Source organism: Electrophorus electricus, chromosome 1 (genome assembly GCF_013358815.1).
Source record: "Electrophorus electricus isolate fEleEle1 chromosome 1, fEleEle1.pri, whole genome shotgun sequence".
Classification (NCBI taxonomy): Eukaryota; Metazoa; Chordata; class Actinopteri; order Gymnotiformes; family Gymnotidae; genus Electrophorus; species Electrophorus electricus.
In genome coordinates, this window is record NC_049535.1 from 21,742,717 (window position 1) to 21,750,206 (window position 7,490).

Sequence of the window (7,490 nt, forward strand, 5' to 3'; positions counted from 1 at the left end):
ACTGATCATCATCATTCAGCCGAAAGCAAGTCCAAATACTGTTCTAGCACGTAACAATGGGCTTTATTCTGTAAAAACTAGAGTCAATGCCACTTGTCACACCGTGACAACTCCCTGGTCACGCCGTCTGAAGCTACATGTAGCGCTGGCATAACTTTGGAAGACTAGTCATTGTTCTCAACTCATGATTCAAACCTGACCCTGGTCATGTAGCTTTCTCCTTTGCGACTTCAAGCTTGTCTCTTGTCATCTCAAGGCTGTACTCCAGCTTGCTACTTGCTGGTCTTCCTCTACGGGTTCCTCAGTCCCCTACAACTGATCCAGAATGCAGTAACACAGCTGGTCTTCAATTGTTTGAATTTCACACATTATCCCACTGATGTGATCCAGTGAAGGGGACAAAGATTTAAAACCAGATTTAAAACCCTGACGCATACCTAAAAGCCAAGAATGGACCAGCCCCTACATACATGATAGCAATGGTCAAAGCCCAATCCATACCGCGAGTACATTGAACATCAAGTACAGCTCAGCTTGAAACAAAATATTTCGAGACTATTTTCTGTTCTGGCTCCCAGATGGAGGTAGAACTTGTACTGGCTGTCCAAAGAGGAGAATCCCCTGATGTCTTCAAAGTCTTCACAGACTGATCTATTTGTGGAGTATTTTAAATGCCCAATAATCCTGAATTTATGGAAATATCGTATTAATTGAAACCTTCTAAAAAGTATTGTTTGTTATTGCACTTATTATTTGGTATTGGACATGCTCATAATAATAAGCATCTGGATAAGAACATTTGCTAAATGTCTTAAATGTAAATGTATGTTTGTGTTATGTTTAGCATTAGGTTGTATTATCCAGGGGAGTAGGTGGGACCTCTTTGGAATCATAAACACAATGACACTGTTGTGTATATTTCTGCCTCTAGTTGTAAGTACTGGTGAAATAATCAGACATCTTCATAGTAGATAAGATGCAGAAAACAGCAGCAGTAATATACGCAGCATTCCCGAGTGATGAAAGGATCCAAATGAAAAACTGGGAAAATACCAGCGACTGAAAGAGGAAAAATGCCTTTTTTTACTTTTTTTTTTTTTTTTTTTTTTTTTTTTGCTTTTTGCTAGTTACCAGCCCCTTAGTCCCTTTATGTATGTGTAATTTCTAAAGTAGAATGTATTATGATGCCAGAATATAATCAGCAAAAATAAAAGAACAGGTAATATCTAGGTATAGCATACATGTTCAGTGTCTACAGATGAAGAAACAATGAACGTTTTAACATGATTACTATTCGACTGTAGATATTTTATTCTTAGTTATATTTTCTAGTAGCAGTCGAATAATAAAATGGTTAAATATTAGGATAGTATTTAACTGGTCACCCTAAACATTGTTCTTCTGTCAAGTGTCGACTGATTGGCTAATTGACAAGAAAAAATAACTGCATTTTTGTGCTGTTGTGCAGTTATGGTGCATGCAAAATGCCGACGACAAAGTTTACCTTATGGAAACTGAACTGTCTTCTGTATTTGTATTCCTCTTCTTTTTCCACTTAAAAAGTTTAAAGGGTTTACTTCTTGTGTTACTTTCATATTTTTCTGTGGATTCCTTGAGATTCGCTTCGCTTTTGGAAAACAATCTTTTCAAAGACCTTTTGGTATAAATGCTGTTTTTAGCCATGGCACGCAGTTTTTATGGTAAAAAAGTACCACTCAGAAAACAATACAGATGACAGAAAACAGATTACAAAATCGATTGTTGAAAACATGCGTAGTAGTTCGTTATAGCGCGCTGATTCCCGAGTTCTGTGTGCAATTGCCCCTGCTGTACGCGTTATAGCGCGCTGATTCCCGAGTTCTGTGTGCAATTGCCCCTGCTGTACGCGTTATAGCGCGCTGATTCCCGAGTTCTGTGTGCAATTGCCCCTGCTGTACGCGTTATAGCGCGCTGATTCCCGAGTTCTGTGTGCAATTGCCCCTGCTGTACGGGTTATAGCGCGCTGATTCCCGAGTTCTGTGTGCAATTGCCCCTGCTGTACGCGTTGCACCAGCAGCCGCCACATCTTTTGCGCTCTGAGAAGAGTCGTACAGGCAAAAGGTAAGACAGACACGCCTACCCTTTCAGCGTAATGGGTGATGCCAGTGAAACATTTACTCTCAGAAGAGATTAACATTTTGTCGGTATGGTAGTTTTTAATTGTAGACCCGATTATACACCCCTCCCCAGTCTACAAAGATTAAGTTGATTCATCCCATTTCATTGGTATAAATAAAGATTCCCTTATGCTAAAAAAGATAAATACCCTTTAAATACGCCCTGGCCATCTGTTTTAATACTTAAAACATATTTTACAGTAAGAAAAAAGCTCAGTCAATAAATAGACTCTCGATGCGTTCAATAATCGCGAGATTCTGCATAATCCTTTGTTGTGCTACAATTTGAGCCGTTTCTGTGTAAGGAAATAGATTTGTTTTAGCATTATTATCCACATGTAGATAGCGCACTGACAAGAGCATCTATCTTTCAGTGTAACTATTTTTCAAGGGATGATTGGAAACTTAGCAGAGTACATGAAAGTACGTGAGAGTATATCCGCGTACTAGATTATCCATTTGTGATTTACCCTGCAGTACTTTTCGATGGAGAAACCTTTAATGATTTGGTGGTTGTCACTTGGACATGACATTAGACCAAATACGTAGCTCGCAAAGGTTTCCCGACGTCTTTCTCTTTTTGGCGTCGGTGTATTTTAGCCGGAAGATGTAAATGTTTACTTATGCACTTAGAATTACGGTTTAACACTGATACTACCATTCTAACTAATAACCTGAGAGAGGGAAAGAGACTGTCAGGGCAACTACCTAAATTGATATAGCCAAGGAATAGCTGATTTACCCCAAAACCCTTGATCTTGATTGTAATGCCAAAAACTCAAAAAAGTAGATTATGTCAGGTCAGAGCTAAACAGATTTCGCTACAAACACTGTGGGCCATGGATTTGCTCCACTACCTGCTATGAGTTTGCGTAACATAGACCAAAATGAGGCCATTTTGAGTACTTATGGTGGATGTGGAGTAATTCTCGTCACCCATCTTTCTCATTTTTTAAAGACATGAGTCGCACTAGCGCGGAAGCTCAGCTTGTCAAGGTAATGGTATTGCCTGAAATAGGCCATATAGAAAATCTCACAAATTAACATTTCAGAGTTTAGCCACTAGAGGTCATAAAGAGGCAAGATTTAGAGCCAACATATCCAATAATTTTTATCGTCAGCAGTAGGCTATAACAAATAAGTAACAGAAGGACTATACACTGAGTTAATAAGTCAATAACAGTACAACATGGTACAAGTATTTTAAGTTAAAATAAGGAATAATAACACTTTATACATGCACTAGCTACACATTTTAAAGCAACCAATAACAACTCTTTATATATGGACTAACTTCTTTCTTTAAAGTAACGAGTAACATAACACGGGACTACTGTATGTACTGTACAAACTCCAGTATTTATTGTTTATTGTCTAATAGAGTTTATGTATTTTGCACTTCTAGGCATCAGCATCGATCCCTGTATTTCAACAGTATTCTACATCATTGGTATTTTGGACTCTACTGTACTGGCTAGGATGTATTCTATGAGTAAATGACAAAGCGCTTTTGTAAGTCACTGGATAAGAGAGTCTGCTAAATGCCGTAAATGTAAATGTATGTACCTACACTATGCAAAGTTAATGCAAACAGACTTCGTATCCCTAACTCCTAAATTCCTCTTATTTTTTTTTGTAAAGTAGGTTTATAAGACGTCACATCAAGCGCTAAAAACAAAAGAAAACTGTCCTACGTAGGCTAACCTACCTACATCCCACAGGTCCGTCAAAACTATGATATAGCGTGTTTCACGCACCAAAATGCCTTATAACGTTAGACGCCCTGCCACGGTTGTCTGGTTCGATGACTTTTGCAACTTTACGTCTATGAATTTAAAAGTTTTAAAGTTTTAAGAGACAGATGAATGGCTATTATAGCTATAGATTATTAGCTGTAGTAAACTGTAATAAGCTCATTTTCAAAATCCCATATTATATATTTTTCCTTGATGTCCACTTACAACATTTGTGTAACTTTATGTTCCAAAATTAATTTTTACACGACCATAATTACAGTTTTACCCTTTGCCAACCTCTATCCGTTATAATTAAAGAGGCTGTTTCTGTAACCGCGCCTTTAAGACGCATTTAAAATTAAACTGCCTGAGCCCTGCGGTGTTAGTGGGCAGGGCTAAACTGTTGTAGGCTGAATAGGCAAAAATATGTAAGTGGGATTGATCTCATGACATCAGAGAAAAAGTGATTTCAAATAGGCTGTTTTGACATGCCAGATTCCACATATATGACTATATGGTCTGGGGGAGTGAACAGTGAAACTTTAACAACATTTATATATCACTTCAAAATCCTCTAGTCCATCAAAGTGAGGGAAATTCAATTTTCCATGACAGGGGTATTTTAGTAATTGGCAATGTTTAATAAGTCAAATCATACTGTCAAACAATACCATCATGATTAATTTTAAGTTCTAATACTAATGAAAAAGATACAATCTTTGAGTAAACACAATTTTTCTGTCTGGGGAAAACCTGCAGGTATGACAGGTCTGAACTAATCTCATAAATTTTGATTGTCTCAAAATCCTAACTATAACTATAGTAAATGCTAACTATAAGATCACTGGTGAATGTGATTTATTTGCATGTCCAAAAATAAAAAAGCTAATTATTGTTAAGAAAATGAGTGAGAAGATCAGTTGATTGGTCAGTAGATGGAACCAAATGACAGTAAAATGAAAAAAAAATCCATGATGAATTCCTAGGAGGAAAACATTCCTTTGAGACTTTGTTCCTTGCTGAAGTGACTGCATCACATTGTTGGGGTGGAGGCCACTGACATGCACGGAAGTCATCGTCATAGTGGCAGAACCCCTTTGAAAGGACTTGAGCTTGTCATGGTCCATTATCATGCTGGAAATAGCCATTATAAGATGGGTCAGTGGTAGCCATTACGTGAGATGGTCAGCAACAATACTTAGGTGGTCAGTGGGTTCAGCATGTGCCAAGACAACACCAGGCAGGTTAGATCCGTGGCTTTATCCTCCTCCCCATCATCATCATCATCATCATCTTTCTGATTTTCCTGGTGAGGGTCGTGGCTGTAGCAGGTGTAGCTGGTGGTGGTTGTAGCAGGAGAAGTTTAGCCCAGGCTTTTCTCTTCCATGTAAGAGGTTCCAGCTACTTTAATGGGACTGGCAGATGCACTCAGACCAGATGTGTGATATAATCCGTCCGGCAAGTCAGTCTGACTATCAGTCAATCAGTCTGGCAATCAGTCAAAACAAACCAAAAATGATTGCCACTGAAAGAACCTTGGTTTTAAACACTAAAATGACAAGGGCTTAAACGCCGTCCAAATGGGGTTTGTTTTAGTAATGGTTTGAGTGAAAGATTTCATGAATATGAATATAATCAAGTGCAAATATTCAAAAATCGAATTAAACCGCAGTGAAAAGATAGATTCCACAGACCTGTGCGATACAAGGTCGAGGCATGCTTTCCATCTCAAGGACTTAAATGAAGTGTATGGGATCAGGAAGTAGCATTCTTCCTTTGCCAGTCACGTAGGAGGAGACGAATGAGTGAGGTGTGCCTTAAGATAAATTATTGTGATTAAATGAATTTTGGGAGAAATTTCATCCAGGGTCAAGAAAATCTTCTTTTATTAAGGACGGCACAATCGAAAATGAAAAACATAATTAAAGTGATCTATATTTAAGGGAGACTGTTTGATGTCACATATAAAAATATAATGTTCCATCAGGAAACATTCATGGAATTCCCTTTGCTGAAACATCCGTGAGACGAGACTGTGATTCATTTAATTGTCTGTTTTCTGTTAGCTGTTACATGGCTGGGATTTTACAGGCTTTTTGTGCTGTTTGTAGACTATAGCATTGAAATACCTGTTCAGACGTCTGTATTTATCTTTATCGTCTGTATTTTTTTACATGTTCTGCTTTATAGATAGAAAGATAACATTGAGCTTGTCTGTCTATCTATAAGACAACTGACATATTTCCATAGATTTTGGTGTGTGGGAGAAAGAAAGAAAGAAAGAAAGAAAGAAAGAAAGAAAGAAAGAAAGAAAGAAAGAAAGAAAGAAAATGAAAAAGAGAATACCAAAATAAAGCAATATAAATTAATTCATCATCTGGTTGCAAACCAACAGTACCTCCACTGTCAAAATATCCGCAAAGCAAACATTTAAGTATAAACTACCTTTGATTAAACGCATTCATAAATCAGAACAAATGATCTTCCAGATAACATTGTCCATTTCTTTAGGGAAATGTATGTATAAATATATGTATATAGGGGCTAAGCACCTCCGGAAAATTGCAAAAACGAAGTGCTGGGCGATCGATAATGGTGTCAGGGATTTGTGGGCAGCAGCACCTCTCCCAGGTCCTAGTGTCCTTATATTCGATTTTGGAGACACCGTAACGCGCTTGAATAAGAATGAATGAGAACTATTGACGATGTAACTAATGGTGCATGTTTATTTTGTGAGGCTAAAGAACATTCAACGATTATTTGGGAGGCTAAAGAACACACAACAGACCCAAAGACGCACATGATTTCCAGCATTGATAAAAGCTTAGCGGAGGTGGGAGGTTCGCGGTTGCTGAGCGGGACTACTCCCCGCTCCAGCGCTCTGCGGCCCTGTCCCATGGAATTACATTCCCGCTCTAAATTCGTTGCGTCGCATTTGCCGCAATAAACGACAAATACATACAAATATAACTTATTTGTTGTAGCTATCATTTGTGCTTGGATTTTTTTAAGCGAATTTTCCTGAAGTGGAATAGCTTTAGCTTCGCGAAGCTTCCATTTGTTATATGGAGTTGTCGGTCTTCAAATGTGTTTATTAGCTCCGATTTGTATGAAATATTGGCTTTACGCAATTAAGTATTATGTACTATGGAGGTATCGGCTACCAGTGCGCCATTCATTTATTCGTTCGTTCCAATCGTTCATATTTACACGTCTGGGTATAAAGTTGAAATAGAAAACTGGTGCGCAAAGCAATTTGTTGGGCGGTAGATGGAGCTAAATCACATTGAAAATGATAACGTTATCAGTGTTCAATCAACGCACGCTTGGACTCGAAACTTTAGGCGTAAAAGAAGCATGTACAATTTAATATGTACTATTGCTGTCAGTCTGCGTGTCACGAAGGCCACGTTGGCGCTTCTTTTCAACTCTTGGTGTGTGTGAGTGCATGCATCACAACATGTCAACCGCCTTTTGCGTAGGTGGGCAGATATGTCATAAAATAAACTACTGGATCATGTTGAGAAAAAGGAAACACTAAAGTAAAATATAATCAACTATTTGTCCAGTAGCCACAAATTCACAGTAGGTGTATCTG